The sequence below is a fragment of the Camelus dromedarius genome, chromosome 16 (genome assembly GCF_036321535.1).
Source record: "Camelus dromedarius isolate mCamDro1 chromosome 16, mCamDro1.pat, whole genome shotgun sequence".
In the NCBI taxonomy this organism is placed as follows: Eukaryota; Metazoa; Chordata; class Mammalia; order Artiodactyla; family Camelidae; genus Camelus; species Camelus dromedarius.
Window position 1 is genome coordinate 6,944,733 of NC_087451.1, and position 26,085 is coordinate 6,970,817.

Here is a 26,085-nt window from a genome sequence, read left to right on the forward strand (position 1 = left end):
AGGGTATCACTCCAAAATAGAATATACATTATTTTCAAGTGCACATAGAACATATTCTAGGATAGATCATGTACTCAGGCACAAAAGAAGCCTCAACAAATGTAAGAGGATAGAAATTATTTCAAGCATCTTTCCTAATTACAATGCCATGAAACTAGAACTCAAACACAGAAAAACAAAGGAGAAAAAATGACAGCATGGAGATTAAACAACGTGCTAATAAAGAACCAATGGGCCAATGATGAAATCAAAGAATTAATTAAAAAAGTACTTTGAGACAAATGACAATAAAAACACAATGACAAAAAAATCTATGGGATGCAGAAAAACAGTCCTAAGAGGGAAGTTCATAGCAATACAGGTCTTCTTCAAAAAAGAATAACAATCTCAAGTAAACAACCTAAACTACCAGCTAAAAGAATTAGATAAAGAAGAGCAAATAAAGCCAAAAGTCAGCAGAAGAAAGGAAATAATAAAGTTCAGGGAAGAAATAAACAAAATAGAGATTGAAAAAATATAAAAAATCAATCAAACCAAGAGCTGTTTTTTTGAAAGAATAAACAAAATTGACAAGCATCTGGCCAGACACATCAAGAAGAAAAGAGAGAGAACACATATTAAATAATAAAGGAAAATGGAGAAATTATAACCAATATCACAGAAATAAAAAACATCATGAGAGAATATTATGAACAACTCAATGGAAGCAAATTGGATAACCGAAAAGAAATGGACAAGTTTCTAGAAACATACAGCCCACCAAAACTGAATCAAGAAGAAATAGATCATTTTAACAGACCAATCACTAGATGTGAAATAGAATCAGCAATAATAAACCTCCCTGCAAACAAAAGTCCAGGACCAGATTGCTTCACTGGGGAATTCTACCAAACATACAAAGAAGAACTCATACTGACCCTTTGCAAACTCTTCCTAAAGACTGAAAAGGAGGGAATACTCCCAAACTCATTCTATCAAGCCACCATTACCCTGATACCAAACGAGACAAAGCTACTATCAAAAAAAAAAAAATTGCAGGCCAATATCACTGATGAACATAGATTCAAATATCCTCAACAAAATATTAAGAAATAGAATCCAACAGCACATAAAAAAGATCATACACCATGATCAAGTTGGATTCATCTCAGGGGCACAGGGATGGCTAAACATATGCAAACCAATCAATGTGATACACCACATCCACAAAAGAAGTAACATAAACCACATGATCACCTCAACAGTTGCATAAAAAGCATTTGATAAAATTCAACACACATTTATAATAAAAGAAACTTACCAAAGTGGGTATAGAGGGAACATATCTCAACATAATAAAAGCTATTCATGACAAACCTACAGCCAGCATAGTACTCAGTGGTGAATAACTGAAAGCCTTCCCACTAAAATCTGGAACAAGACAAGGTTACCCACTCTCAACACTTCTATTCAGCACAGTCTTGGAAGTCCTAGCTACAACAATCAGGCAAGAAAAATAAATTAAAAGTGTCCAAATTGGAAAAGAAGAGGTAAAACTGTCACTATATGCAGATGACATGATACTATATGTAGAAAACCAAAAAAACTCCACAAAAAACTAATAGAGCTAATATACGAATCTGGTAGGGTAGCCCGATACAAGATTAACATACAAAAATATGTTGCATTTCTTTACATTAACAATGAATCAACAGGAAAAGGAAGAAAAGTAACAATCCCTTTTAAAATTGCATCGAAAACAATAAAATACTTAGGAATAAATCTGACCAAGGAGATGAAAGACTTATACATGGAGAACTACAGAACATTTATGAAGGAAATTAAAGAAAACTTAAAGATACGGAAATATATTCCATGCACTTGGGATTGGAAGAATCAATATCGTTAAATTGGCCATACTGCCCAAGACAATCTACAGATTTATGCAATCCCTATCAAATTACCCAAAACATTTTTTTAATGGAAATGGAACAAATGATCCTAAGATTTATATGAAATCACAAAAGAACCAGAATTGCCAAAGGAATATTGAAGAAAAACAATGAATCTGGAGAAATAACCCTCCCAGTCTTCAGACAACTATACAGAGCTACAGTAATCAAAACAGGATGGTATTGGCATAAAAACAGATGTGTATCAATGGAACAGAATAGAGAGCCCAGAAATAATTTCACAGACCTATGGTCAATTAATCCTTGACAAAGGACGCAAGAATATACACTGGAGAAAAGACATTATCTTCAGCAAGTGGTGCTGGGAAAAGTGGGCAGTAGCATGTAAGTCAGTGAAGTTAGAACACTTCCTCATTCTATACATAAAAATAAACTCAAAATGGCTTACATTATTAAATATAAGACAACACAATAAATCTCCTAGAAGAAAACATGCAAAACATTCTCTGACATAAATCTTAGCAATGTTCTCCTAGGGCAGTCTACCCAAGCAGTAGAAATAAAAGCAAAATTAAACAAATGGGACCTAATTAAACTCATAAGCTTTTGCAGAGCAAAGGAAATAATAAACAAAACAAAACGACAACTTACAGAATGGTAGAAAATATTTGCAAATAATATGACTGACAAAGGCTTAATTTCCAGTATATATAAACAGTCCATAGAACTTAATAACAAAACAAACAAACAAACAAATAAACAAACAATCAACCCAATCCAAAACTGGGCTGATGACCTAAACAAGAAATTCTCTAGTGGAGATATACAAATGGCCAATAAGCATATGAAAAAACAAAAGTTCAATGTCACTAATTATCAGAGAAATGCAAATCAAAACTACAATAAAGTATCAACTGACACCAGTCAGAATGGCCATCATTCAAAAATCCATTAATGATAAATGCTGGAGAGGGTGTGGGGAAAATGGAATCCTCTTACACTGCTAGTGGGAATGCAGTTTGGTGCAGCCATTATGGAAATTTCTCTAAAAAGTGAAAAATAGACCTACTATATGATCCAGCAATCCCACACCTGGGTATATATCTGGATGGAATTCTAATGTGAAAAGATACATGCAACCGAATGTTTATAGCAGCACTATTTGCAATAGCCAAGACATAGAAGCAAACTAAATGTCCATTGACAGATGACTGGATAAAGAAGTTATGGTATATTTATACAGTAGAATATTACTCTGTCACAAAAACATATAAAATAATGCTATTTGGAGCAACATGTATGGACCTAGGGATTGTCATCCTAAGTGAAGTAAGCCAGAAAAAGAAAAGTACCACTTTATGATATCACTCATATGTGGAATCTGAAAAAAAAAAAAAAGAAAAAAGAAAAAGGCACTATGAATTCATCTACAAAAGAGAAACAGACTCACAGACTTAGTAGACAATCTTATGGTTACTGGGGAAAGGAGCTGGGAAGGAATAAATTTGGGAGTTTGAGATTTACAAATGTTAGCCACTATATAAAAATACATATTTTTAAAGTTTCTTCTGTATAGCACAGGAAACTATGTTCAAAATCTTGTAATAACCTTTATTTATTTTTAACTTTTTTATTGAGTAATAGTCATTTTACAATGTTGTGTCAAATTCCAGTGTAGAGCACAATTTTTCAGTTATACATGAACATACATATATTCATTCACATTTTTTTTCACTGTGAGCTACCACAAGATCTTGTATATATTTCCCTGTGCTATACAGTATAATCTTGTTTATCTATTCTGCATATGCCTGTCAGTATCTACAAATTTCAAAATCCCAGTCTGTCCCTTCCCACGCCTCTCCCCCTTGGCAACCACAGGTTTGTATTCTATGCCTATGAGTCTGTTTCTGTTTTGTATTTATGTTCTTTTTTTTCCCTTAGATTCCACATATGAGTGATCTCATACGGTATTTTTCTCTCTCTGGCTTACTTCACTTAGAACGACGTTCTCCAGGAACATCCGTGTTGCTGCAAATGGTGTTATGTTGTCATTTTTTATAGCTGAATAGTATTCCATTGTATAAATATACCACTTCTTCTTTATCCAGTCATCTGTTGATGGACATTTAGGCTGTTTCTATGTCTTGGCTATTGTAAACAGTGCTTCTATGAACATTAGGGTGCAGATGTCTTTTTGAAGTATGGTTCCTTCTGGAATTCCTGGGTCATATGGTAAGTCTATTCCTAGTCTTTTGAGGAATCGCCATACTGTTTTCCACAGTGGCTGCACCAAACTGCATTTCCACCAGCAGTGTAGGAGCGTTCCCTTTTCTCCACAGCCTATCCAGCATTTGTCATTTGTGGATTTTTGAATGATGGTCATTCTGACTGGTGTGAGATGATACCTCGTTGTAGTTCTGATTTGCATTTCTCTGATAACTAGTGATATTGAGCATTTATTCATGTGCCTATTGATCATTTATATTTCTTCCTTGGAGAATTGCTTCTTTAGGTCTTCTGCCCATTTTTGGATTGGGATGTTTGTTTTTTGTTTTTTTTTTTCTTATTATGTCATATGAGCTGCTTATGTATTCTGGAGATCAAGCCTTTGTCGGTTTCATCATCTGCAAAAAATTTTCTCCCATTCCGCAGGTTGTCATTTTGTTTTACTTATGGTTTCCTTTGCTGTGCAGAAGCTTGTAAATTTAATTAGGTCCCATTTGTTTTTCTTGCTTTTTTTTCCTATTGCTTGGGTAGGCCGCCCTAGGAGAACATTTTTGAGATGTATGTCAGATAATGTTTTGCCTATGTTTTCTTCTAGGAGGTTTATTGTATCTTGTCTTATGTTTAAGTCTTTGATCCATTTTGAGTTTATTTTTATGTATGGTGTAAGGGAGTGTTCTAGCTTCATTGATTTACATGATGCTGCCCAGTTTTCCCAACACCATTTGCTGAAGAGACTGTCTTTGTTCCATTGTATATTCTTGCCAACTTTGTCAAAGATTAGCTGACAAAAAGTTTGTAGGTTCATTTCTGGGCTCTCTATTCTGATCCATTGGTCCATATGTCTGTTTTTGTACCAATACCATGCTGTGTTGATTACTGTAGCTCTATAGTATTGTCTGAAGTTTGGGAGAATTATTCCTCCAGCCTCTTTCTTTCTCTTCAGTAATGCTTTGGCAATTCTAGGTCTTTTGTGGTTCCAAAAAGTTTTATTATGATTTGTTCTAGTTCTGTACCATTCTAGTTCTAATGCCATTTAGAGAAACATGTATGGACCTATGGATCATCATTCTAAGTGAAGTAAGCCCTAAAAAGAAAAGTATCACATGATATCATTCATATGTGGAATCTAAAAAATAAAAAAAGACATTATGAATTCATCTACACAACAGAAACAGACTCACAGATTTAGTAGACAAGCTTATGGTTACTGGGGAAAGGAGTTGGGAAGGGATTAATGTGGGAGTTTGAGATTTATAAGTGTTAGTCACTATATAAAAATAGATTTTTAAAAATGTTTCTTCTATATAGCACAGGAAACTATGTTCAATATCTTGTAATAACCTTTAATAAGAAAAAAATGAAAATGAATGAAATGAATGTGTTTATATGCATGACTGGGACATTGTCTTATACACCAGTAATTGTCACATTGTAATTGACTGTACTTAAATTAAAAAATAAATAAATAAAAATAATTAAAAAAGAAAATTAGCACAAAATTAGGAAGGTGGTCCAGACCAAGCATAACTGGGTTAATCTGAATCAAAAAATTGGTTTAAGTGTAAAAAACCATAAGAAATGCATTTTGATTATTGTATATAGACATCATGACTCAAGAGATTTCCAATTTAAAGTCTTCTGTCTTATCATAGATAAAGTCTGGGTGGAACTATCTAAAGCACTGTACTTGAGACTATAGTATGTTTTATACTGCTGTATTCATTTCCTAGGGTTGCCATAACTAGTTATAACAAACTAAGTGCCTTATAACAGCAGAGATTTATACTCTCACAGTTCTAGAATGTAGAAGTCTAAAATCAAGGTGCTGGCAAGGCAGTCCTTCCTCCAGTGGCTGTAATTAGATGCTTCCCAGCCCATTCCATCTTCTGGATTTGTCAACTAGCCTTGTCATTTCTGGGCTTGTATGTAGATGCATTACTGCAATTTGTGCCTTCACTTTTACATGACCTTCTCCTCTGTGCATTGTGCTCAAATTTCCTTCTTCTTATGAGGACATCAGTTTTATTTGATTAAGGTTCACCCTAATCCAATATGACCTCATATTAGTATGATTACATTTGCAAAGAATCTATTTCCAAAGAAAGTAACACTCAGTTTCTGATGGAAATTGATTTGTGGAGGGGGCACTATTTAACTTAATGTAGCTGGTATTCTAATGAGAAATATGCAAATACATATGACTGATGAATCACTTATACACTTTTTTCTCTGTAAAATGTAATTTACTAACACACCTTATATATCAGAAAATTTGTGGCAGTATAGTGATTTTATTAACACTATTCAAGAGATAAGGATATGACAGTTACTTTATGTTGGGAGATAAAATTTGTCTCTATAACTTTGCCACATTGTTGTAAGGATCTTATAAGTTTTAGCAATAATTACTTCATTATCTTTGTATTTGCATTCAATAAGCCATCATGTGCAAGTTGTAGGTTAGAAATAAAGAAAGTTTAGCCTGATTACAAGGCTGCTACATCTTGCTCTTGTGGAAGAGAGATAAACAATCTTCATAACAAAGATAAGCTAACAACAATAACAAAAAAAAAATTTCTGTCAGCAGGGCTTATTCTTGCCTTTTACATGATAAATAAAATATACTAGATTATATGTGAGGTTTCAAAATAACATGACTAGCTATAATTAACTCACTAATTAGCAAGTGAATTCACCACTTTCACAGGTTAGAGGACAATAGCAAATTACAGTGAGTCTGCTATACTAGATAAATGATGCAGGCTTAATAAATACTTAACATAAAATAAATTTAAATATAATATTGGATAGTTCTTTCTAGTGAGGAATGATAAGAGGTGGAGGATAAAGTATATTTTAATGAAATATTTGAGATTTTTAGAAAAAGTTCTATATGAAATTTAAAGTTTCTTATTATAAATATACCATATATGGCCAAAGGCTAAGAATTAAAGGTTAATTAAGAGCAACAATTACAAAATTCAAGCCTTAGAAAAACCTTAGACAGTGTAAATTGAGACATCTTGAGCTAGCACCATACATGGATTTGAATGTGCAATTTTTGCCTAATATTAAAATTTTCAAAAAGGTACAACACAGCAAAATGGAATTGTCACCCTGAAATCAATGGGATGAATCATTATATTTGAATATATATTGGCTCTGGGTGAAAGAAAATTAAAAATTATCTACAATTTCACTGAGAGGATATTGTAGATTAGAAACTTTAACAAAATAACCTATGAATAAATAAAGCAAATTCTGACAGAATTAAAAAGAGAGACTAAATTTTAGTGCATTCTATTCAGTGATTGATAGAAGAAACAAACATAAGAATTTATAAGACAGAGATTTCTTCTCATAATGGAGGAGGAAAGTGCACCACTGCACAAACCCTGGCAGATAACAAGTACAAAAAGTAAATATTTTAAAATAAATAATTTCTTGAAAGATAGGAATGCATTCAATCACTGACAGAAATCAAAGGAGAGTTTAGTCTTAAAAAATTGCAACCACAAAGGATAAGAATTGTGAATTTGTCACTTGCTAATCCAATGGTCTAGCCCAACATCCATGGTCATACCTGTGAAAAACTATGGAAGGCAAAACTTACAGCCTATTTTGGGTACAGATAATTGAAATGAAGTAGTCAGAGCCAGGAGACAATTGAAAATGTAAAAGGGAAACCCTGGCAGCACAATTATACCACAAATGAGACCTACATTTGAGCACAAAATGCCCAAATTTGTGTCTGACAAGTTAAAATAATGTGTACAAGGGGACCAAGAGGCATGGCAGAAAAGCAGGTAGAAATCAGAAATGTCTCCTAAAGACAAAAGGAGTTATAGGTACCAGATATGAAAGTCCGATGCTTTCCTTACCTGAGTATATTCCCCAACCGTGCTCAGTACAGGCAGCAGGGTGAACCCCTGCTTAAATCCCTGGCACAGAGAAGATCCACAGGGAACCCAGATTAAAAAGCTCAAGAACAAACAAATTTATCAGCAGCTGCATATCAAGGAAAAGACAGTTTTCAGTTTGAACCAGGTATGTTAACTGCCTACTATTACAAAACCAAGAATCCACAGACTACAACAGAATCAGTAACCACTCTAGAGTCATACCTCATTTTATTGGGCTTCATTTTACTGTGCTTCATAGCTACTGTGATTTTTTTTTTTACAAATTAAAGTTTTATAGCAACCTTGTGTCAAGTAATTCTATCAGAGCCATTTTTCTAACATTTGCTCCTTTTATGTCTCTGTGTCACATTTTGATAATTCTCACAATATTTCATATTTTTGTGATGTTCGGTGATCAGTGATCTTTAATGTTACTATTATAATTGTTTGGGGGCACCACAAACTGTGTCCACTTGGACAATGTATCCAATCCATAAATGTTGTGTGTGTTTGAAAGGAAGACTCACACATCTCTTACTTTAAACAAACAAACAAAAAACTAGAAAGGATTAAGCTTAGTGAGGAAAGCATGTTCAAAAGCCAAGATAGGCTGAAAACTAGGCCTCTTGCTACAGTTGTTGTGAATTCAAAAGAAAAGTTTTTAAGGAAATTAAAATTGCTGCTTTAGTGAACTCACAAATGATAAGAAAGGGAAACAATCTTATTGCTGATATGGAAAATAGTTTTATTGGTCTGGATAGAAGGTCAAACCAGCCTCAATATTCTCTTAAAACCAAAGCCTAATCCAGAGCAAGGCCCTAACTCTCTTCATTTCTATGAAGGTGAGAAAACTGCAGAAGAAAAGTTCAAAGCTAGAAGAAATTGAAGGAAAGAAGTATTATCTATAACATGAAAGTGTAAGGGGAAGCAGCCAGGGCTGATGTGGAAGCTGCATCACCTTATACAAAAGATCTAAGATCATTAATGAAGGTGACTACAACAGACAATAAATTTTCAGTGTAGAACAAACAGCCTTCCATGTGAAGAAGATGCCATTGAGGACATTCATAGCTAGAGAGAAGTCAATGAGCCTTCAAAGTCTCAAAGTGTAGGCTGACTCTTTTGTTAGGGGTTAATGTAGCTAGCAAATTTATGTTGTAGGCTGACTCTTTTGTTAGGGGTTAATGTAGCTAGCAAATTTATGTTGAAGCTAATGCTTATTTACCATTCTTAAAATCCTAGGGTCTTTAAGAATTATACCAAATCTACTCTACCTGTGCTCTATAAATAAAACAACAAAGACTGGTTGACAACACATCTATTTGCAACATGGTTTACTGAATATTTTAAGCGCACTGTTGAAGCTTTCTACTCAGAAAAAAAAAAAATCCTTTCAAAATGTTACTGTTCACTGACAATGTACCTGGTCACCCAAGAGCTCTGATAAAGATGTACAACAAGATTAATGTTGTTTTCATGCCTGCGAACACAACATTCTTTCTGCAGCCCATGGATCAAGAAGTAATTTCAAATTTCAAGACTTACTCTTTGAAAAATAGATTTCATAACACTATAGCTGTCATAGATTGGAATTCCTGTGATAGATCTCTGGAAAGTAAATTGAAAACTTTCTGGAAAGGATTCACCCTTCTAGATGCCATTAAGAACATTGATGATTTATGGGAAGAGACCAAAATATCAACATTAACAGAGGTTTGGAAGAAGCTGACTCCAACCTTCATGGATGATTTTGAGGGGTTCAAGACTTTAGTTGAGAAGGTAACTTCAAATGTGGTGGACATAGCAAGGGAAATAGAAGTGGAGACTGGAGGTGTGACTGAATTGTTGCAATCTCATGAAAAACTTTAGTAGGTGACATGTGGCTTATAGAGGAGTAAAGAAAGTGGTTTCTTGAGATGGAATGTATTCTTAGTAAATATTCTGCGAGCATTGTCAAAATGACAACTAAAGATTTAAAGTATTACATAAACTTAGTTGATAAAGCAGCAGCAGGCTTTGAGAGAACTGACTCCAACTTTGAAGAGAAGTTCTACTGTGGGCAAAATGTTATCAAACTGCATTGCATGGTACAGAGAAGTCACTTGTGAAAAGAAATGTCACTTGATGTGGCAAACTTCATTGATGTCTTATTTTAAGAAATTGCCACAGCCACCCCAATTTAGAAATCACTTCCCTGATCAGTCATCAGCCATCAACATTAAGGCAAGACTCTCAATCAACAAAAAGATTATGACTCATAGAAGGTTCAGATGATGGTTGCACCTTTTAGCAATAAAGTATTTTTAAATTAAGATATGTACACTTTTTTAATGTAATTCTTTTGCACACTTAATAGACTACAGTATAATATAAACATAACTTTTATATGCACTGGGAAACCAAAAAATTTGTACAATTCATTTATTGCACTATTCACATTATCATGGTAGTCTAGAACTGAACCCACAATATTTCTGAAGAATGCCTGTAATGTATTAGCAACTATGTCCAATTTTCAACAAAAATGTATTAGCCATTTACATAAGCAGGTAAAAGTGGCTCATTATAAGGCCAAATAATCAATAGAAACAACTCTTTGATTACTTGGGTCCAATTCTCTATCTGTTTTACTTATGGCACCATAATTTAATTTTTTTTTCATTTTGTGACATATATGGGTTTCATACTGTGAAAGTTGCTCCACTGTACTCAAGGTTTTCCCTTATTTAATTTAGTAAATTGTTCTAATATGCAATAGTTCCTGTCAAACCCTTAATAAGAATTTTTTTTTTTTTTTTAGGAAAAATCAGTAGCATTTTCTACTGATTACTCAGATTTGATAAATTCATGAGGTGGTCCTGATTCAAGCATGAAGTAGATATTCAGTCTGAGTGCTGTTATTTCCTGGTATCTCAAAATAGTCTTTCAGCCATTGGCCCAGTAGCCAGTGTGCCTAGAAAGAGCCCTGGGAGTCTTATTATTTTCATTGCACTTTCGCATGTCATTTTTCTGTCTCCTAACTCCACTATGTACAGTAATTGTTATCATGTCCTATTTGGCATTTTCTGAGGCTCATAAAATGGCTTGCTTTTCCAAATTTTAGCACTGTACTTACTTCTCTACTTAAGTAAACAGATGTTCGTTGAAAGCCCAGTCTGTCCATTATAATTCTAGCAAGTGAAAGAGAAAGGGAGTTTGTCTTCAAATTGGAGTTTCTCCTAACCCTTACTACTGTATCTTTGTCTTTAAGAATATGCTTATGCCCTGAGAAATCTGCCTAACACTCCATTTCCTCCCCCACCCAAGTTTTATAGAGAAATAATGAACCATATAAATTTAAGGTGTACAGTATGAAGGATTGATTTTGTTGTAAATGATTGTAAAATGATTGTTGTAAATGTTGTAAAATGATTACTTATGTTGTAAAATGATTACCACAATAGGTTTATCTTACATCCATTATCTCATACAGATAAAATAAAAATAAAGCAAAATTCTCCTTGTGATGAGAACTCTTAGTATCTACTCTCTTATCCAATTTCCTTCATTTTATCTTTCATAATCATAAATTAATCCCTTGGTCTTTTGTGCTGAGCATATACACCTAAATGTTGATGCCCAACTCATCTTGCACAGGGGACCAAAGCATACAAGTCTGTTTTGTAAATAAATTAATTTTTATCATATTTTAGATTCCAGATATGATAGGTGATATTTGTCTTTCTCCATCTGATTTACTTCACTTTATATGATAATTTCTAGGTCCATCCATGTTGCTGCAAATGGCATTATTTCATTATTTTTTATGGCTGAGTAGTATTCCATTATATATATCTTTTGGTAAACACTTATGTTTCTTCCATGTCTTGGCTATTATGAATAGTGCTGCTGTGAGCATTGGAGTACATATACTCATTAAAATCAGAGTTTTCTCTGGATATATGCTCAGAAGTGGAATTGATGGATCATATGCTAACTCTACTTTTAGGTTTTTTTTAAGGAATCTCCATTCTGTTTACCATGTGACTGCACCAAAACATTCTCACCAACAATGTATGAGAGTTCCCTTTTCTCCACATCCTCTCCAGTATTTATCATTTGTGGATTTTTTAATGAACATTCTGACTGGTGTGAGATGATCCCTCACTTTAGTTTTGATTTGCATTTCTCTGATAATTAGTGATATCGAGCTTCTTTTCATGCGCCCATTGATCATCTTGTATATCTTCATTAGAGAAATGCCTGTTTAGTTCTGTCCATTCTTTTACTGGGTTGTTTGTTGATGTTGTTTTAATTGTGATGTATGAGCTGTTTGTATATTCTGAAAACAAAGCCCCTGTTTTAGCCTCATTTGCAAATATTTTCTCCCATTCTATAGGTTGCCTTTTCATTTTGTTTATGGCTTTCTTTACTGTACAGAAGCTATTGAACTTGATTAGGTACAATTTGTTTATTTTTGCTTTTATTTCTGTTGCCTTGGGAGACTGACCTAGGAAAACATTGTTACAATTTATGTCCCAGAGTATTTTGCCTATGTTTCTCTAGGAGGTTTATAGTGTCTTCTCTTATATTTAAGTTTTTAAGCCATTTTAGATTTATTTTTGTGTATGAGGTGAAGGAGTGTTCTAACTTCACTGATTTACATGCACCTGTCAAGTTTTCCAAACAAAACCTGCTGAAGAGACTGTCTTTTCTCTATTGTATATTCTAACCTCCATTGTCAAAGATTAATTAATCATAGGTATGTGGGCTTATTTCTGGGCTATTTATGTTCCATATGTCTGTTTTTTTGGTGCCAATACTGTGCTGTTTTAATTACTGTAGTATTGTAGTATTGTCTGAAGCCTAGAAGTGTTATGCCTCCAGCTTCATTCTTCAATACTGCTTCAGCAATTCTGCATCTTTTGTGATTCTATGTAAATTTTAGGATTATATGTACTAGTTCTGTGAAATATGTTCTGGGTAATTTGAGAAGGATCACATTAAATCTATAGTTGCTTTGAGTAGTATGGCCATTTTAACAATATGAATTCTTCCAATGCAAGAGCATGTTATTTTTTTCCCTTTCCTTAAAGCATCTTTAATTTCCTTAATCAATATTTTATAGTTCATAGCATGTAAGTCTTTCACCTCATGGACAGGTATTCCTAAGTATTTTTTAATGCAATTTTAAAAGGGATTGTTTTTTACTTTCCTTTTTTTGATATATCATTGTTAGTGTAAATAAATGCAACAGCTTTCTGTATGTTAATCTTGTATCCTGCTACCTTGTTGAATTTGTTTATCAGCTCTAGTAGTTTTTGCGTGGAATCTCTAGGGTTTTCTATGTATAATATCATATCACCTGCATATGGTGGCAATTTTACCTCTTCTCTTCCACTTTGGATATATTTTACATCATTTTTATTGTCTGATTGCTATGACTAGGATTCCAATACCATGTTGAACAGAAGTGATGAGAGTGGGCATCCTTGTCTTGTTCCAGATTTTAGTGGGAAAGCTCTTATCTTCTCACTGTTAAGTATTATGTTGACTGTGGGTTTGTCATCAGTATGTTGAGATATGTTCCCTTGGTACCTACTTTGATAAGAGTTTTTTTCATGAATGGAGGTGAATATCAAATGCTTTTCCTGCATCTATTGAGATAATCATGTGGTTCTTGTATTTTCTTTTATTGATGTGGTGTATCACATTGATTGATTTGTCTGTGTTGAATCATTCTTGTGACCCTGGGCTGAATCTAACTTGATTACAGTATATAATCTTTTTTAATGTGCTGTTGGATTCAGTCTGCTAATATTTTGTTGAGAAATTTTGCATCTATATTCATCAAAGATATTTGCCTGTAATTTTCTTTTCCAGTTGTGTCTTTTTCTGGTTTTGGTATCAGCGTAATGGTGGCTTCATAGAATGATTTTGGGAGAGTTCCCTCATCTTCAATCTTTTGAAAGATTTTGAGAATGAACAGTATACGTTGTTTTTTGTATGTTTGATATATTTCCCCAGTGAAGCCATCCAATACTGGATATGTGTTTGCTGGGAGGTTTTTTGTTTGTTTGTTTGTTGTTTGCTTTTGTTTTGTTTTGTTTTGTTTTTACAGATTTTATTTCACTTCTAGTAATCTATCTGTTCAAATAATCAATTTCTTCTTTATTCAGTTTGGTGAACTGTATATTTCCAGAAGCTTCTCCATTTCTTCTACATTGTCGAATTTGTAGGCATACAAATATTCATAGTATTCTCTTACTTTTTTTGTATTTCTGTGGTGTGGGCTATAATTACTCCTCTTTTATTTCTTATTTTGCTTATTTGAAACCTTCCTCTTTTCTTCTTGATGAGGCTAGCCAGAGGTTTGTTACTTTTGTTTACTATCAAAAATCCAGATCTTGGTTTTATTGATTTTTTTTTCTGTTAGTTTTTAAATCTCTTTCATTTATTTCCTTCCTGATGTTTATTATTTCTTCCCTTCTGCTAATTTTAGGTTAAGTTTGTTCTTTTTTTTTTAATTCCTTTAGGTGATAGGTTAGGATGTGTATTTGAAAGTTTTCCTGTTTTTGAGTATTCTGATATTAATTGTTTCCTCTTTATAGTTTCTTGTTTCTTTTTACAGTAATCTGCATTCTGTCAGTGGTCTCTCTTAATCCCTCCAGTATTTTTTTATTATCTCCTTTTTGAACTCAAGTTCTGGTAGACTGGATAAGCCTGTTTTGTTGTTTATTCTTTAAGGGGATTTTTTAATTGGAAGTGTTTCCTCTGCTTCTTTAATTTACCTGTATTTCTCTGACTTTTTGTATTTAGGAGTAACAGTTATCTACTATGGTATTGAATGGCTGTTTTTATGTAGGAGCATCCTTGTGTAGCATGTGTGCATCTAATATTTTCACTTCAATGATTGCTTTTAGGGTATCAGATGGCTGACACATGTTTCTTCTCTGTGGGCTGGCTCTTTTCCACTTGATGGGGGGTGTGATTAGTATGACTAAAGGCTGCACTGGATGCTGAGTAGGGCCTCCTCTTTGCTCTGTGGTTGTCTGGGGCTGGGTCTGCTCCCAAGTTATTGGAATAGAAGCCCCCAGATTCATATCTGAGTTGCTGTGTGAGGTAGATAGGACTGCAGCACCACCACTGGGAGGGGAGTCAAAGCCAGTTTTCACTTTCCTTACCTCTGAGTTTCATCCATTGCACAAAAAGGCCTGGCCTGCCTTCACCCTGGGCACATCCTCACGTGGTCAGGCAGGGGAAGTAATGCTAGATCAAGGCTCTGTTTAGTTGGAATTTGACAACTAAATGTTGGGGAAAGTCAACAGATTTCCACATTTTTCCAAATTTTGATGTTGCCCCATGACTTGAGTACCTAAATTCAATTCATTCTCTATTTGGAAGTATATTTTATTTTAACCCTCTACCTATTTAGTGTAATAAAATATTACAATGTTATTATTATTTTTAAGTTTTCTAATTTTTAAAAATTTTATTGAAGTATAGTTTAAAATGTGATAGTTCTTCTTCTTCTTCTTCTTCTTCTTCTTCTTCTTATTATTATTATTATTATTATTACTATTATTATTATTCAGGTGCAGGTCACTAACAATTACTGCCTGGTTTCCTCCTTTCTTTTTCCCTAGGATGGAGAAATATATCTGTTATCCCAAGTGAATGAACTATAGAATTTCACATGATAAAAGAACCAAATGTGAAAGAAACTAGTAGAAAGGGAAACTTACAATAGAACTTAGTAACTATTTTAGAGCATATTTAATCCTGTTATCAATACTAATTCTATAAACAAACAAGTAAAACTTTGATTTAATGATTACTACATATAATATATATTTAAAATTATATAAATATATATATATACACATATATATGTATATATATATATATATTTAAAATATACACATAAATAGATTTATATTTTTAATATGTCTCTAAGTCTCCAGTCTGTGCAACATATATATACTACTATCTCTTTTTCATTTTACATATAATGACATTGAAGTTCAGGGTCTATGTCACAAATACAAAGTTCCATACCCCACAAGCACAGTGTTGATATTGAAGCAGAGCCTAAAATTTACATTCTATTAAAGTAAAAATGAATCTGCTCGTAAGTTGCCAAGAGTTGTGCAATGAAATCAATGTATCTGGATAATAAAATATTGGTTTAAAATGTCAATATCTATACAGCATCAATGATCTAGATGAAAAGTAAGTCTTTATCCTAAACAGATATTCACTCCCACTTGAACAGCTTGTTCAGTAATTTAGAATATCTAGAGATTGTTCCTTTGAGGTGAATTCTTTACAGCATAGTGATCTAGGCATAAGTCCACCCAAAATTTGTACTCAAGTAAATAATTTTTTTCAAAAGAAACTTTTTCCATAGAGTAATCCCCCATTGATAGAGTATTCAGTTTTTGAAAAACTTTATAAACAGGTTAATGATGTTACTCTGCACCATAAAGTTCTTATAACCTTTTCAGCAAATAGCAGTATTTAATGAGCTTATTTGTCTCAAAGATACAAGTATGTTAAGGTATCCAAGATGACAAAGTATGCATTGTGCAGCACTAAACATAACGGTTTAATTAGATGTTAATGTGAATTTTACTTTCATTAGAATTAAATGGTAACTGAATATTTAACTGTTCAGCTAGTCAGCATTTTCCAACATCATAGTTCTGGTGAGGAGATATTCTCTTTAAACCTGGAACTTGGTGAGAAAGTTGGCATCAGTGAAAAGTATACCCAAAAGAGAAAAATCCCATTTCTCAAGCCTACATTTATACCAAATGATAGCAGGTGGTGAAGTCAGACAAGGCATGGATAACATACCCTCTGTTTATGACCAGTCCTATTTATGATGAGGCTCATCTTATTTATGACCAGGAGGTAGCAGCTGCCACCTGGCACAATCTTTGTAGGATGCTGAAAGGTCACCATGACCAAAATGTTGATTTAATGTTCTTTTGTGATTTGGAGTCAGGTAACATTTATTGAGCTATAACTATAAATCACATGCTCTTTCAGGGGCTTTCATATATGCTATCTTAAAAAAAAAAAAAAAAGAAAGCCTAATGCAAATTCTATTTTTACCTCTGTTTGCTAGTCAACAAACTAAGGCTTAGAGAAGGTAAGAATGTGCTAAAGGTAATACCTAGACAATATGTGGGCAAGCTGAAATTTAGACACAACTCCTCTAATCCAGGTTTGCTATATAGATTTCTCACTTATATTTTTACTATTCACAGGTCTTCTAGAGACAGGTTCATTTTAACTAGTTCCCCCTATACTGATACCTAAAAAGGAGAACATATTACAATCAGCTCATATTTTAGCTCTGAAAATCTGTCTAATAAACCCAGGATAGTATGGTTTACCTAAGGCTCTGTATATAAAACCTAAAACAAGATATTAACAAAGCAAAGTCTGATCAACAATGGAAGGCTGGATAAGGAACAAACTATAAGCTATTAAATAGAGAAGGTTTTTATAGGTTCCATATGTTATCTTTCAAGTACTTGGAAGAATTTTGAGATGTTCTAAATGTTGCAAGATGATTATAGGAATAATAAGGGGAGAATGTAGAGTTCAGATATCTAAAATAAAATGTGCTTCTCTGAGAGGTAGGAAATGTTCAAGAGAAGGCTGAACAAATGCTTCACAGTAATGTGGAAGGATTCAACAAGCAATGTATTGATTGAGTTGTAAAATTTGAGGTTCTTCCTCCAACTGTAATACTCTATGATAATAAATAATCTATTAAATTTCTTAAGATAAAGTTTTGTAAAGGTACCATAGGGTGGAACTCAAGAGATTAAACCTTTATTTTTTTTAAGATGGTTTAGAGTAACTTGAATGCCTCAGTACAAGTCACTCACTAGAGTTGTCTTGAAAGATAAATGCTATATATAAAAACTGTAAAGTATAATTCAAGAATCAACTAGAATTCTTCGTGACTGACAAAATTTCCCATTCTCTTTGTCATGGAATATGAAATTTAAGCATTATTGACACATGCAATTGCTTTTTAAAGGCTATCTTCAGAAATTTCTGTTAAAATGTATATATCTCAAGGATAGCGAAGTCACAATCTTTTATCAACTAGCATTTTGAAGTTACTACTTCAGAGTCCAGGTATATACCTAAAAGAACACATTATGGGGTGGCTCACAAGGTAAACATACAAGCATAAACAGAACCTCAAACAAGGAATAGAATATCATTTGCATTTAAGAAAAAATAGGATAAAGTTTCTAGTTAATTTACCTTATGTAGATGTTGCACATGTACAACTAAATACACATAAACCTCAGCATATTTATCAATTCTCAGATGATGGCAATGAAACTCTAATATTTTTAGGGGAAAGTGGTTGTGAAATGCAGTAAAGATAGAGTGACTATAACTTATTTTTCATATAAAAATACATATGAGAGTAAAAGTATGCTTGAGCATACATGTATGAACAAGCCTTTCTAGTAATTTTTGAAACAGCAAATTACTCGTTAATTATATTTTCACTGCTTAAATGAAAAATTATCTTGTTTGAAACTACGTATTTATTTATGCTTATGCCATTAAGCTGTAAATTTGCTCTATCCCTATAACCATGTATACATGCTTTATACATAGGAATGAAATAATGAGACACTTTATTTTACTTTACAATTTGTTATTTTTTTCATTTTTCCTACAGTAATCATAAATTACTTTAGTAATTCAAAATATATAAAATATGAAAATATGAATTAATTGATATTTTTAGTTGAATAAATAATCTATACTTTACATTATAAAAGTAAGAGTCATGAGATGCAGCAAAAAGAAATTTGGGACAAATATTCAGGCATCTGATACCTAGCTTCTGCTAGACTTTCTTTGCCTCGAGGCATTTCAGGTGTATCTTATTAATCTGTGATCTCTCCCACTTTCTAATGTGGCTTGACTTTAGTCACTCTGTTCCTGATATAACACTCATTTTTCAACTTTAAACCAGCTCATCTGTTGGATTTTGGATCTTTTTTACTTTTAAAAAATTATTTCCTGATACTCTTAATTATTTTCATTCTTTCTTTTTCTTTTCTTTTTTTTTTTTTACTTTAATTTAGACAAATCCCTTATGTTTCACTATGTAATAACATCCTTAGCTTATTGTCATTCCCCTTCTCTGTATCTCACTGGACATATGATCCTGGTCAACTCACATTTTTCTAAACATTATTTTCATTATCTGTAAAATGGAGATAATAACACTTCCTTCAAGTGCTGAGAGGAAGCTTGATAAATGCAGGAGCTATGTAAACTCATTTTCACGTTAAAGAACTGAAAATAGAGAACTAGGAAGAGTGTAAAAATGGAACATCAAAAACCATTGTCGAAACTTGGAAAAATTACTTGACAAAACTGTATGTACTCTCTCTATAAGGATCCATATATCAAAGTGACCAGAAACATTTTTGTTCAAAACTCCCCCATTTACACAAAACAGCTAAATATAGTTAGTTGTAGAACAATGTCATCTTAATATTTTCCCCACTTATTGGAAATCTGATTTAACACCAAACCTCAAGAGGGAATGGAGGGTTAACAGCAAAAGAAATTTCTTTAAGAAAGCCAATCATTAAAAAAAAAAAAAAGGTTAACAATTATTCCAGCTGATTTCTCATATTCTCATTTGGCTTTTTGCTGAGGTTTGCACACTATACATGAATATAGAAAAAAGTAACACATTTTTTAAAAAGGGCAAAAAAGAACAAATAAACTCAAGGGGAAAACAACATGAGTTTTTAATGACTGGGGCACTAATGAAAACAGTGAATCAAATAAATAGTTTGTCCTCAAAATGTTATGCAAAACACAATAAACTTGAAAGTTCCTGAAATAACATTTTTACAGCTAGCAAAGGAAAATGCCCTATAACAGTCCTTGAAAGAAGAAATGCATTAGCATTTTGCTTTATTACTCTTGGTTACAGATTCCAATCTAATCTCCATAGAAATAGAATTCCAGTTGGGCCTCAGAGATATCTTACAAGCACACTATAATCCCAATTTGAGAGAGAAAATCAAGTTAACTGAAATTCAGTCTACTCTCATGGGAACAGTTAAGCTGAACTACCAGGAGGGACCAGATTCAACCTCTTTAAAGTGGTCTGGATGAATTCTAAATAAACCAAAAGATAATATTGAAAAAATAAAAGAAAACCATTTGTTCTCTCTCTTTCTTGTTCTCACTCATTACTTCTCATTACTTCTACCCTCATCAGTCTGTCTATCTCTTTGTTTCCTTTCACAAATATGAAATGATTATGAAGATGCAAAGGACAAAAATGCCCTCAAACTACCCAAAGATCCAGGCATTTTTAGAAACAGTAAAATATATAGCTAACCATACTCCAATACAGGGACTCTTGTTCCTAAGATGTCCGTGTAAACAATTTTTACTTTTATTTCAACAAATATGAAGTCTTTTAAACTTGTTGGAAATAAATATTATTTTTTAAATTGATGATGTAATTTTTAAACTAATATGGAACAAGATTTTTAAACTCACTTAATTGTATGTAGACACATTGGTTGATTTAACAGTTCCCTCTTTCCTATGGATGTTTTGGAAATTTTCTGTTTCCCATTTCAAAAACTTCTAGCAGTAATTTCTTACACAACTATGGATATAGTAATTCAGCCAACCTGAGTAATCATACTACTTTAGTGATCTTTGAAAATACTTCTCTGCACTAAGAATTATTTTTAAAACTTGTCATTAGCACTTGGGAGTCAAATAGAGTGGGGTTTAAGTGGTGGCTCTACCACTTTCTCTGAGCAGATTATTGAAACGCTAGTAGCCCGGTTTCTTCTACTGTGAAATAATTTGATAATGAAGATTAAATGCTATAACATAAGCAAAACTCTTGAAACAGTGCTTATCTATGGGAGACAACACTCTGAATGGCCCTCCACCTCAGCCATTTCCTCTCTGTGAGACAAGCTCTAAAGACAAAAAGGGAATTTTTCTGGAGCCATTTCTGCACCATCCTGATCTTATTCTTGGGTGTAGCTAATGGATCTATGGCTTTGATCTGGGTCAGTCAGATTCTCTTCCTTAAAAAAACTGGAACTCAGAGCCTGGGAGTTGCTTGATCTAAATCATCACACACACACACACACACACACACACACACACACAACTTTAAAGAGAGGAGGAAGATTAGTTCTTGCTTCTGAGCTTTCCACAGCTGGCCTAGTTCCTTCCCTTGATTCTTTGTCTCAGATCTTGTGATAACACAGTTATTCTGACCCATTAATATTCAGACATTCCCATTTTTCTTTGTACTTCAATTAGAAAGAGTTCCAGGTATTTTAAAAAGCATTACCAACACATGTATAGAAGAGTGTACTGTAGAAATAGAACTTCAGGGAAATGTGAGCTATTTAGAATTGGTGAAGATTAATTGAAAGGTAACCAGATTTTTTTTTTATATTACTGGGAGAAAACTAGTTACCCAGAAACAGTTTATTACAGTTATTATTGGAGGATGATGCTTTAAGAGACTTGACCCCATAGAACTCAATGAAAGAGAGACAAATGCCATTCTTTCAGAGTTGGATGTTTGATTAATCAATGTTCTACTGCCTTTTTTTAGCCCTGAAAATCAAATACATAATTTTATTTGTTTAGGTTGTTTGCTTATTTTAGCTGAATTTATGAGCTGTCTGATTATGATGTACAAATTGTGTTACTAGTCAACTAGGAGCAGAATACTGAAGATTAGACTTTAGAATTTCTAAGAAGTACTTATAAATTTAAAAATCAGACATGCTGTCTACTTTCACCCCAAATCTTTCCTAAACAATTTATCTAGAGCCATTTTTTGCTGAAAGAACTTCCAGACTAACTTCACCCCTCATTGTCATCTGCTAAGGGATTATTTTAATAATCAGTTTAGCTGGGACTATGATAAGCAATATCAGAACAATGATAAAAGGATTTACATCAAGAATTTACAAATAGTATCATAAAAATCTTTTGAGGGATGGGAAGTTGGAATCTGTACTTGCAAATTTTGAAGTTTCTTAACCAGGGAGGATCAAACTGGATTTAATGTCCTAGCTTGGACAGTCATCCGTGTTTGTAATCCTTTTACGAGTTTACTAACACAAACATGGACACCATGCTTTATTGCTCAAGTGTTACTGAATTATCACCCTTGCCCAAAACACAGAAAGGTATTTAAAAATGTGAAAGGACACACAACTTTGATTGAGTCTGTCATGTGTTTCCTGATCATTCTTGCCTTCAAAGTATGCTGAGAAGAGAAGTACACAGGCTTCTTAAAAGGCTTTGCCTAGTTTTTATGACTGTTATTTTAGGCATGACATATTAAAAAGGAAGAGCTTGAACTGAAATAAGATTATTGATCTGCCACTGGAAATAAGGTGATGAGTATACAGGCAGCAGTTCATCACGAGCAAAAAGGCAGCAGAGGGGGCTTTGTACTCATTTGGAGGTGGCTTAGCCTATCTCATGTGCAATTTGTTAAGTAGTCATGTCAGTTCTTTCTGCAAAATGGACTCATCTTATTACCACATCCAACTCTACCAACCCAGTACTAGTAAACACCATCTCTTGCCTGGAGGACTGCAATGCCTCCAAAACAATGTCTGTTTACATCTTTTTCCCACTATAAATAATTACTAAGGAGAAACCAGGGTGATCACAAAAGCATATAAATCTAACCATGACAGCCACCTGCTCCATTTCAACAGCTTATTATTGCTTTGAGAATAAAATCCAATTCCTTTTTAAAAACATATTACACCCCACATATCTCATCTACTTTTCCTTTTACATAGGTAAAATCTTCATGATTCATTTGATCATTTTGTCTGTAATTTTAGTATTATGTAGTTTTATTGTATTTGTAGGTATTCCTGTCTATATCTATACCTGTGTGTATACATGTATATTTTGAATAAACAAAATAGAGACTGGGAAACAATTGTATAAATATATAGTTCTGGAAAAAAGCATGCACTTGGTTAAGAAATTTAGATAAGAAATTTCTACATCAAAAAACCCCACTAAGTAAAAAAGACATATGCACTCCAATGTTCATAACAGAATTTTTTTACAATTGCCAAGATATGGAAGCAACCTAAGTGTTCATCAACAGAGGAACGGATAAAGAAGATATGGTATGTATATATGTGTGTATATTCTATATTCACCATGCTGTACACTTCATCCTTATGACTCATTTATTTTGTAACTGGAAATTTGTACCTCTTAATCTCCCTCACTAATTTTACACATCACCCCATCCCCTTGCACTCTGGAAACCACCTGCTTATTCCTTGTATCTATGAATCTGTTTTAGTTTTGTCATGTTTGTACCTACATTTTGATTTTTTAGATACCACATATAGGTGAAGTCATACAGTTTTGTCTGTCTGATTTACATACTTAGCATGATACCCTCTGGGTTGCAAATGGCAAGATTTCATTCTTTTTATGGCTGAGTAATATTCCAATGTATGTGTGGTGTGTGTGTGTGTGTATGTTTGTACTATATATGTGTGTGTGTGTGTATATATACACACACAACTCCTCACCCATTCATCTATAGATGAATACTTAGATTGCCTTTATAGCTCGACTATTGTAAATAATGTTGCAATAAACTTAAGGATGCATATATCTTTCTGAAGTAGTGTTTTGCTTTCTTTGGAAAAATATACAAGTTCATATAGTAGTTCTATTTTTATTTTTGAGGAACCTCCATACTGTTTTCCATAGAGGCTGCCCCAATTTACATTCCCACCAATAGTGCACAAGGGATGAAGTTTCTATTTCTTCCACATCCTTGTCGCACTTGTTATTGTTGTCTTTCTGAGCATAACCTTTTAGATAGGTCTGAGGTGATATCTCATTGTGGTTTCATTTGCATTTCCCTGATGATTTGTGGTGTTGAATATTTATTTATGTATCTGTTGGCCATCTATACGTTTTCTTTGGAAAATTGTCTCTTCAGGTTCTCTACCCATTTTTTAAATCAGGCTGTTTGTTTTTGATATTGAGATGTATAAATTATTTTTATATTTTGGATATTAACCCATTATAAGATATAGCCTTTGCAAATGTCTTCTCATTCAATGGGCTGTCTTTGTGTTTTGCTTATAGTTTCCCTTACTATACAAAATATTTTAGGTTGATGTAATCCCATCTATTTATTTTATTTGCCTGAGAAGTCAGATTATGAAAAGAACATACTACAAAGATCCATGTCAAAGAGCATGCTGCCTGTTTTCTTCCAGAAGTTTTATGATTTTAGGACTTACATTTAAGTCTTTAAACCACTTTGAGTTTATTTTTGTATATGACGTAAGAAAGTAATCCAGTCTAATTCTTTTTAATGTTGATGTCCGGTTTCTCAACACCATTTATTCAAGAAGTTGTCTTTTCCGCATTGTATGTTCTTGCTTCCTTTGTTGTAGATTAATTGACCATGTAAGTGTGGGTTTATTTCTAGGTTCTCTATTCTGTTCCATTGATCTAATGCCCATTTTTGTGCCAGTATCATATTGTTTTGTTTAATGTAGTTTTGTAATATACTTTAAAATCAGGAAACATGATACCTCCAGCTTTGTTCTTCTTTCTCAAGATTGCTTTGGCTATTTAGGTAGTTTGTGTTTTCATACAAACTTTTGAATTATTTTTTATAATTCTGTGAAAAAAGCCATTAGTATTTTGATAAGTGTGGCACTGAATCTACAGATTTCCTTGGGCAGTATGATTATTTTAACAATTTTAATTTTTTCAATCCATAAGCATGTTATCTTTCCACTTGATCTTGACATGTTCAATTTCTTTAATCAATGTCTTATAGTTTTTTCTGAGTACAGGTCTTTTAGCTTTTTGGTTAGATTTATTCCCAGGTATTTTATTCTTTTTCATTCTATTGTAAATATGATTGTTCATTATTAGTAAATAGAAACACAACAGGTTTCTGTATATTAATTTTGTATCCTGCAACTTTATTAAATTCATTCATGGGTTCTAATTTTTTTTTGGCATCTTTTGGCTTTTCTATACATAGTATCATGTAACCTGCAGTTGGTGACAGTTTTACTTCTTTCTTTACAATTGAATACCTTGTATTTCTTTTTCTCATCTGATTTATTTGGGTAGGATTTCCATCCCTATGTTTTAACAGTGGTAAGAGTGGGCATCCTTTTCTTGAACTTAAAGGAAAAAGCTTTCTATTTTTCATCTTTGAGTATGATAATGGCTGTAGATTTGTCACATATGGCTTTTATTATGTTGTGATATAGTTCCTCTATATACATTTTGTTGAGGATTTTTATCATAAATTGATATTGAATTTTGTTGAAAGTTTTTTTTTTTCTGCTTCTATTCAGATGATATAATTTGTATTCTTCAATGTGTTAATGTGATATATTACACTGATTTATGGAGATAAACCAGGCTTGCATCTTGGGATAAATCCCACTTGATCATGATGTGAATGATCCCTTTAATGTACCATTGAATTCTGTTTACTAGTATTTTTTTGAGGATGTTTGCACTTATGTTCATCAGGGATATTAGCCTGTAATTTTCTTTTTTGTGGTGACTTTGTCTAGTTTTGGTATCAGGGTGATGATGATATTCTAGAATGACTTTGAGAGTATTATGTTCTATTCAATTTGGGGGAATAATTTGAGAATTATCAGTGTTAATTCTTCTTTAAATGTTTTGTAGAATTAACCTGTGAAGCCATCTGATCCCAGAATTTTGATTATTTAAGTTGACGATCTCTTAAGTTTAAACACATTCTAACAATCCTGCATTTTTTACACCCATCCCCACTTTTAATGTTTTTTACATCATATTTTACATCTTTTTCTTTTATGTATCCCTTAACTATTTATTATGAACATAAATGATTTTACTACTTTTGTTTTTTAATCTTCCTAATTGCTTTATAAGTGGTCAATCTACTACCTTTATTGTATATTTGCCTCATTTGCCAATGAGATTTTTCTTTCATAATTGTT